At 37.4% G+C, this 9,765-nt stretch overlaps 1 non-coding gene across 1 annotated transcript; it reads left to right on the forward strand.

Moving 5' to 3' along the window:
- Positions 1-930: 930 nt before the first annotated feature.
- LOC131173684 (small nucleolar RNA R71) lies at positions 931-1,037 on the forward strand. The gene has a single exon (XR_009143998.1). It is a non-coding gene; the product is annotated as a small nucleolar RNA R71 (small nucleolar RNA).
- The last annotated feature ends 8,728 nt before the right edge of the window (positions 1,038-9,765 follow it).

Raw genomic sequence — 9,765 nt, forward strand, 5'->3', positions numbered from 1 at the left:
TCCTGATCTTTCTTAGCTTCTTCCTCCTTTTTCTCTACTTGGTCTTTAGATTTTTCTATGGTTTCCTCTGTCAGTTCTACCTCTAGTTGTGCTAGAGTTCTCCCACTCCTCAGTGTAACTGCCTTACAATGCTCCCATGGGTTCATTTCTGGTTGGCTAGGCAGTTTGCCAGCAGCCTTACTTGAAAAACTTGCTTGCTGAGCGATTTGATTCTCTAGCATCTTGTTATGAGTAGCAAGTTGGTCCACTCTGGAAGTCAGCTATTTAATCAATTCAATTTGTTGTTGTTGAGCTGTTAGGAATCCTTCCATCATGGTTTCCATGGTCATTTTCGATTCAGGTTGTTGAGGTTGGAGAGGTAGTGATGGCTGTGCAAAGTTTTGACCTCTGCTCTGAAATCCAGGGGGTGCTGGTGGTTTGTACCCTTATTGCTTGTTTATTGACTGGTTCTGCTGATTGGACCATGAGAAATTTGGGTTATTCCTCCATCCAGGGTTGTAAGTATTTGAATATAGATTGTTGGGCTGCCTCTGGTTAAAGTTTCCTCCATTATTCAAATAGTTCATCTATTCTGAGGAGGGTTCATTGAAATTGCTGTACTCTGAACTCATGTATCCTCCTTTATAGCTGTCCTCATATTGACTATTTTTACCAACTGCGTTAGCTTGCATTCTTTCGAGTTTCCTTGTGAGCTGATCAAACTGAGCATTTATCATGCTTAGGGCGTCTACTTCTAAGACCCCTGTAGTTTTCCTTGCATTTCCTCTTTCATTTGACCACTCATAATTATGGTATGCAACTCTTTCTATAAGTTCAAGTGCTTGTGGCACTGTTTTCTCCATTAGATCACCCTCTGCAGCTGAATCAACTGTGCTCCTTGTAAAGGGTAGTAACCCATTATAGAAATTCTGCACTAATAACCAATCTTCTATGCCATGGTATGGACATTCCCTCTGCAGGTCTTTATATCTTTCCCATGCATCATAGAGTGATTCTCCTTCCTTTTGTCTGAAGGTGTTGAGCTCAAGCCTCAGTTTTGCAGTCTTTTTAGGTGGAAAATACCTTGCTAGAAAAGCTTGAGAGAGGTTCTCCCAAGTGGTGAACATTCTAGCTGATTGAGAAAGTAACCACTTCCTTGCTCTATCTCGAAGGGAGAATGGGAATGCTCTGAGTCTTATTAGTTGAGCAGACACTCCATTCATCTTGAATGTGTCACATAGGGCAAGAAAGCACTGGAGGTGATAGTGTGGGTCTTCTATTGGTGAACCTACAAACTAGGTTTATTGAATCATTTGGAGCCATGCTGGTTTTAATTCAAAGTTGTTAGCTTCTACTGTGGGTCTAGTGACACTGGGCTGAAATCCTTGAATAGATGGAGCTCCATAATCTCTCAAGAGTCTTGGCCTGTCATTATTATCGGCCATGGTTGGAATTTCAGGATCTCCTTGACCGTGCTCTTGATGTTTCCTTTCCCTCCTGATGGCTTTTAGAGTTCTATCTATCTCCGGATCACAGTCCAAAATTTCTTCTTCTGGCCTTGTTTTGGTCATATACCAGATTGGGCACCTGAGAGAAAAGAAGAGAAATACAACTAGTAAAATAAAATTAGATAATAAATATAATTGCCTAAATCAGCTAAATTGCCTATCGCTTGATATTACTAAAACCAAAAGTCCCCGGTAACAGCGCCAAAAACTAGTTTGCCTAGTTTTACAACCCCGCAAGTGCATGGATCGCTAACAAGTAATAAAGTTAAAGTAGAGTATCGTTCCCACGAGAAATTTGTTTAGCAAGTACCAATCTACACAGTAATTTTGACTGTCTAGGCTATCGAATACTTAGGGAATGAAGTTTGTAACTTTAAATACTAGAATGGTAAACTTAAAATGAAATAATTTATTTGAAACAATTCTGGAATTTAGATTTCACACTTGAATCTTACTAGGGATGTTATCTAACTTATTTACTAGATTGAGAGTCATTTTCCTTGATGGAAATCAGTCCTGAGTTATCCTAAATCCTCTCTCAAGGCACCTAGGGTGTATTCTAATTAACTTAAACCCTACTTTCGTGGCGATTAAATTAATTAAAATCCTTTAAGATTTTTGACCAATTTTGAAGTTCCACAAAGGTATCAGCCTATGTCTAGGTCAGAATTCCTAGGTTTAAGATCTTAATTTTCTAATGTTAATCTTCACCTTTCAGTCCTTCAATTAACATCTACAATCATGGCTAAGTGGGTATCAGTACATAGCATGCATTAAGATCACAAGAAATTAAATCAAGAAACGAATCTCAAATCCAATAAATAAAACTTAGCGTCCATCCATAATAATAATTACAAGCGCTACTCTCCTAAATCCATAATAAGAAAACTACTCACTCATGGTGAGTCCAGCAAACATCATGATAAAAGATAAAAACAGTAAAAACAAATCATGCAAAAGAAATAAAAAATAATAATAAAGATCTGTCTAGGCAGATGAAACGAAGGAACCAAAGAGAGTTTGCGGCTTTGATCTTGTGGAGCTTTAGCTAAAAAACTTCTTTTGGTACTGATGTAGAGCCCGACAGCAGCAGTTCCGAATGACCCTTCTTCTGATGTTTTCTTTTTTATTTATATTGGTTGCTCTAGGGTTAGGTCATTTTTTAGTCCAAAAGGCCTTAGGAGTATCATTTTAATCCGAAAACAGGAGGGGAATTCGAGTTATAAAACTGGCTGCAGCATAGTACATGGCCCGTGTGTCACTACACGGGTCTGGGCATGTAGGGCCGTGTAACTTGCTGAAGGAGAATTGCGGAATCTTGCATTGGCACAGAGAGTTACACAGGTCTGTGCCAACTACACGGGCCTGGTTACACGGGCTATGTGCTATTGTTCCCATAAGGTGCTTTAAGCTTGTCCTCGGCAGAGACTTACATGGGTCCCTGCAAATTACACGGGTCAACTTACACGACCCGTGTATTTGTATTTCTCCATTGATTCTCTTGGCTATCTTCTGGCAGAGAGTTACACGGGTCTGGGGCTTGGTTTACATGACCCGTGTACTTTGTATCAGCAGCAATTCTCTGTTTCTTGACTTCTCCAAGCTTTCCTTTATACTCCCATACTCTGGGACTTCACCCAAACACTTGAAATTATGTAGAAAACATGGAATTAAGGGCTTAACAATAGAAATTACAAAAGCTAATGAAATTAACTACTATGCATGAAAATACTTGCCTAAATGCTATAAGATGGTATACAAATATGCTTAAAAGCATCTATACAATTCAAGTGTATCATACCTGGCATCACCTCCATGGCAAATTCCACTTCCCTTTCTGGTGGCAAACCAGGCAATTCCTCAGGGAAGACATTAGCGAAGTCACTTATAGTGGGAATGTCACGGAGACTAGACCCAGCCTTTCTGGCATCAACAACATGCGCCAGATAGGCTTCACAACCCTTCCTGATCAATCTCCTTACAGTAGTAGCTAAAATAACATTAGACAGGAAATCTGTCCTTTCACCCACAACCATGATCTCTTCGTTCTCAAGAGTTTTCAAAGTAATTCTCTTCAATTTACAATCAACTATTGCCTGATGATGTGACAGCCAATCCATCCCAAGGATGACATCAAACGCGTGGAAGGGTAATTCAATTAGGTCTGCCGAGAACTCATACTCCTAAATCCTCAATGGGCAACCTCTGTACACTTTATTTATCACTACACTGTGGCCTAGTGGGTTAGTGACTAGGATGTCTTGGTCACTTTTCTCTACTTGAATTCCCCTTTCCATAGGCAACTTAATGCAAATGTAAAAATGAGTGGATCCTGGATCCACCAATGAATGCACAGGCATATCATAAAGTAGAAACATACCCCTGATCACATCGGGAGCATCTTGCTCCTCCTGTTCCCTCATAGCATATGCTCTGGCTGGTGCCTTTCCCTCTAGCCTCTCAACTATTTCTGATGTAGGCCTTCGTAAAATACCAGTTACTTTTATCTTACCATGCTTCCTACCCCTCTGAGCTATAAGGGCGAATCTATCTGCTTATACAGGAGCAGCTGAAACATTTCTCCATGGGCAATCTCTCGCTTAATGCTCAGTAAACCCACACTGGAAACATCCTCCAGTCAGTCGCCAACACTTGCCTCTGTGCCACTTATTACAATGTGGGCACGCTGCAGAAACTGCTTGGGTTGGTTCCCTAAACACCATCCCCGGAGAACTACCCACAGATGGAGTGGACTAACTTCTCCTAGGCGTAAACTGAGATTTGGGCCTCTGTGATTGGCCTTGACTCTGTGTTTGGCTGTGACCCTGAGTTTGGGGACCTTTAAACTTCTTATGGGTGTAGATGAAGAACTAGCCTGACTAGGACCCCTCTTTTGCTGCCTATCTCTTCTACTCTACTCATTAACTCTAACCATCTCAACCTTCAGTGTAGCCTGAACCAACTGTGCAAAGTCTGTAATCCTCAAGACTGTGATATCTGCTTAATGTTATCATTTAGCCCCTTTTCAAACCTCCTACATTGGTCTGCTTCAGTAGGACCATCTCTCTTCCATATCTGCCTAATCTTATGAATTCCCATTCATATTCTGTCACTGACAACTATCTTTGCCTCAAACTGATGAATTCTCTCCTTCTATCCTCTAAATACACATTGCTGATGTATTTCTTCCTGAACTCAGCAAGGAAGAAATCCCAGGTTATTTGAATCGGTTGTACCACCCTTGATACTGTGTCCTACCATTATAAGCATCCTCCTGAAGTAGGGACACAACACCCTCCAAATTCTGCTCTAGAGTGCAGTAGAGCTACTGAAGAACCTTTTTTGTTCTTTCCAGCCAATGTTCAGCTGTCGTAGGGTCATCTTCTTTCTTACCCTTAAAATCCATAGCCCATATTTTATGAGTTTTTCCAAATGGGACTTCTGGGGTGGCTACTGAGGTTGTGGAATAGCCCTAGTCATTTGTCTAAAGAACCCTATCATTTGCTGAAATAAGGCCTGTTGAGGCCGTGCAGGTCCTTCTTGTACTGGTGGAGCAGGTTCTCCCCTGCCTCCAATATCAGCCATGGATGGAACATGACTCTCCACCTCTTCTTCTACTATCCTTTAGGACTCTGGGTCCATACCTCGACCTATAACAATAGAGAAACAGATCTGCATTAATGTTACATTGACTCTTACAAATACAATACATGGTATGCACTCTATTTAGGTCTAGAAATGCCTAAACCGTTCTCTGATACCACTAAATGTAACACCCCTTCCCCAGTCTACAGTGCAGCCGAGCAAGGCATGTCACACTCTTTGTCGGAGTACCTTATCTTATTTTACTACATTTCTTGATAATTAAATTTAATTTTTTTTTTAATTTAAGTTCAATTATTCAATCGGAGAAGCTGACGGAGTCTCCCCTAATTTATTAACATTTTGACGATTTTCTTACCTGTTTAAAAATAATTTCATATCAACACACATATTCTCATTATCAATATCATTCTCATCTCAAATTCAATTTCTCAATAATCATTTCCATTCATAACCATTCATGCAAATTCATATATTAAGTATGAAAATTTATTAATTTACATTAATGTACAAAAGAATTACATAAAGTTCTTAATTTACATTACAAAATTTATGAATAATTATAATACACAAAAATAACTAACTGTGTCTGGTGAACCCTATCAAAATGCACTGCAAGTCTGAGGTAACACAATCCGATACTATGCAGATCCAAAATCTCTAACTCCCAGTCTAAGGTCTATTGGGCTCTCTCTCCTGGTCTCCAGTACCTACGCGTCGCAAAAAGCGACGTGCTAAGCATAATGCTTATTGGTGCAATAATAATATAAAAACAAACTAAATAATTAGAAATAAAGAAATTATACTATTATGCCACATAGGATGTATTTTTTATAATTGTTTATAATATATTTAATTTAATGATTTTTCTATTCATTATTTATTAGTGAATTTTTAGGACTTATTTTAATGTCTAAGTAACCTATACAAGTTGACTGGACTGGATAAATGGGTAAACTGGCACTGGGTATCAAGTACCTCGGACTGTCACACCATCGATCACATAGTGTCTGTCAGGTGTGCAACAGAATGGCTAAAGAGCCATAACGTCAATCGAGCAAAAAGCCATGTGTATCAAAGACTAACAGAATGGCTAGAAGCCATAAATCGCAGAATCACAATAAAAGCCATAAATCACAGAATCACACGGAGTCATAAGCAGTACTGCAAGTCAGAACCCTATTGGCATGCTAACCAATCCAAACCAATCATAAACTAGGCATACATGGGCACATTAGCATTTTAGGTGTTGGTTCTTTACATTGTGTCATTATGGTTACTATTCACAATACTATTCATATTAAATTTTGGTTTTGCCATATATAATGGGAACACAAGTCCCAATTTCATATTCAACCCACATTTTGGTTCACTAAGTTGTTGGCATTTATTGCCAACCACAATTCATATCCTTCTAAGAGTATTTCAAAATTTTCAGATTTTGTAGCTTAAGTTCATTGTTACATTAGGCCAATCTACAGTGAATATTTGACAAACCTTTCTTCATCAAAGTTATTCCTTAATTTCTTAAACTTTAATTCCCTATTTGAATCACTCTATTTGGAGTTTTGTAGCCCAAGTTATGGCATTTTTACCATAACTGGTCGGATTGGTCAATGTCTAGGATTTTCTGGTCAATTTTGGCTCTAACAGTTTTGTTAAGCTAAATTTGGTTAACAATTTGATTGGGTTATGGTTAGAATTAGGGTTCCTGATCTTCATGAAAAATGTTCTATTTTGTCTAAGCTTTCCATGGGTTCAAGAATCAAGTCATTTGGACTTCTCTACAATGAGTTATGCCCATTTGAACATTCACTATTCATATGGTTATTTTTCCAAGTCCAGCATGTGGTTACGGGGATTCAAGCCAATTTTAGGTCACTTTCTATTGGTTTTCTGGGCAGGGTCTTTTCATAAAAAATGTGGCATTATGTCCTACGTTTCACCTCTAATTAGCCTTATACTAATTGAAGCTGTATAATTCTACTTATGACTACCCAAACCTACAGGACTCAAAGTTAAGAATTCCAGCACAAAGGAGCACTTCTCCTTTTAGCATTTCAACTCTAAAACCAACTTCATTTTAAGGTCAAACCACATCAAATAGTCATTAATTGACCCTAATAACATCAATTAGGCATCAAGGCACAAAATTCCAAATTCTCATAAAATCCTAATTGGTCATATTCTCAATCTCATGTCAATCACTCAACTTCCATTACAAATCATATATTTGCATTCATCAATACTCATAAACATGTTTTAATTCATCAAACACATCAATCCCTCACTATCTCAAGGTTGAAAAAATTTTTGGGGTTTTCATGGTGCACTAATTTCTTCAAATTTTCAATAAATTCTAACATATTTCAACTTAGTTTCAAAAATCAAAAAAGAGAGAAAGTTAAATTTCACTAACCTTAACTTGAGCCAATTCCAAGCTTTCTAAAACTTCAAGTTTTCCTCTCCTTTTTGCTCCCAAGTTCTTAATCAAGTTCTATAATCAAGTTTTTATGTTGGCACTTAGAGATTTTGGGGTGAGAATTGAAGGGAAAATAAAGCTTGAATGAAGAGAAATGGAGGAGAGCTTTCAACCATGGGGTTCGGCCAACTTAGAGAAAGGAAGAAGATGAATAAATTTTGTTTTAGTTAATTTCTTTTTATCTCTTATAAATGTGTTTGTCTAATTTTCATTGGCTAAGGATTTTAATTGCATCACCTTGACATCATGCATATGTCATTAATTAGATTAAAATTTTATTTCATTTTATTTTCTTTTCTTATTTTTCTCCGCTCTTTTCTAGTTAAATTTTTATCAATATTTTTCTCATATTTTATGACATAAATCTCACTTAATTAAATTGACATGTTGGTAAAAAATCAACTCTAAGAGTGAAATGACCAAAATGCCTTTCTTAATGCTCATTACATCCTAATTACCTTTACCGATTGGCATTTAAATTTCTTGCATTTCCTTAACATCTTATTATCATCAACCCTCAATAATTTTTCAATTAAGTCCCAAATAATTATTTCACAGGATTCCCCATGAGTCTGGGGTTAGCAATTGTACCACAGTTGCTTCCCGTTAGGGTTACTCATCGCTAGAGCCTCGGCTCATTTAACCTATTTACATTTCATTTCTTCGATTTCTCCTAAATTTTTCTTAGTCATTATTTAGGTTATTTTTGGCTCCTCACACTAGTTTAAATATATTTCCAGACATTCTGGCTATCCGGACAGACATTAGTCACCAGAACAGTAGTATGTACGGACTACCTAAAGTAAAGGCGTTACAAGGACTCTTTCAATCCTTTCCAACCAATATGCAGTATTTGTAGAGTCGTCTTCTTTCTTACCTTTGAAGTCTACAGCCCCATACTTCCTTATTTTCTCCAAACGGGACTTCTACTGTGGAGGCTATGGTGGTGGAATAGCCCCAGTCATCTATCGAAAGAACTCGGTCATTTGCTCCAATAAAGCTTTTTAGGGTTGTGCAAGCCCCTGTGGCACTAGCACAGTAGGATCTCCCCTACTTCTTATATCCCCCATAGGTGGAACATGGCTTTCCACCTTTTCCTCTATAGCTCTTTATGGGCCAGAATCCATACCTTAACCTAAAATAACCAGAGAAAACAGATATGCATTAGTGTCACATCGACTCTTATGAATGCAATGCATGATATGCACTCTATGTGCTTTTTATCTACCTATTTAGGTCCATAAATGCCTAAACCGTGCTCTGATACCAATTGTAATGGCCAGGCTGTTAGTAGTATGCCCTAGAGCATATCATTTAGTATGTATCTTGTACATAATTTTATTAATAAAAGGCATTTCCACTTTTCCATTTACATAATATATTTATGTGTAATAGAAAAGGTCCATTAATATTTTGTTAGAAATATTATTCTTAAGTTGTTAAGAATACGAGTGACAATATTTCTAGCACAAAGTATCATAAATAGGTTCACAATCGAGGATACTTCATAATAAGGACATGACTTATCCAGAAAGATTGTATTCATGTTTGTTCCCAAGTTATTTATATGAGATATAAATAAGATGGAATGGTGAGTCTCATGCCATATAACAAACATGATAGGCACTTATAAATGATAAGTAGGTCAACAGTGACACTTATGACAAGCACATGGAGTTTACTCTTGTCAATGTTTTATCATAAATCATATCATTGCATATAATCTTTAGACTGAGATAGCACGATTATCTTGTATATAGGTAGTTTGAGTTTGATCTGCTTTCATACTTGTACTATGTATGGGTATATGGGCATGTGTTGGCTCTGCTAGTTATATATGGAGGTAGGTGTTGATCAAGATGGAATCTGTTCCTCTAAGTAAATAGAGATAAAATCCTATGTTCATTTAATTGTTCTTGATGTTTCAAGTTCTGGCCAGATAGATAGATTTATTCGAAAAGAGTTTACGATGAGAAAAATCTTTTAATCAAGAACTAGAATTAAAAGAGAACATAATATTCATAGCAAATGGAGTTTGACATAAACCATGACTCGGCTTGAGTTGGGATTTTATGTAAGAGAGATGCTAGTGCATGGTAACATATGATTATAGGTTCATTTAAGGTAAATCTTATTACTAATTAGGTGGCCATGGCATGCTATGCTAGGTGTTAACCATGGTCTATGAGGTTC

Source organism: Hevea brasiliensis, chromosome 14, assembly GCF_030052815.1.
Source record: "Hevea brasiliensis isolate MT/VB/25A 57/8 chromosome 14, ASM3005281v1, whole genome shotgun sequence".
Classification (NCBI taxonomy): Eukaryota; Viridiplantae; Streptophyta; class Magnoliopsida; order Malpighiales; family Euphorbiaceae; genus Hevea; species Hevea brasiliensis.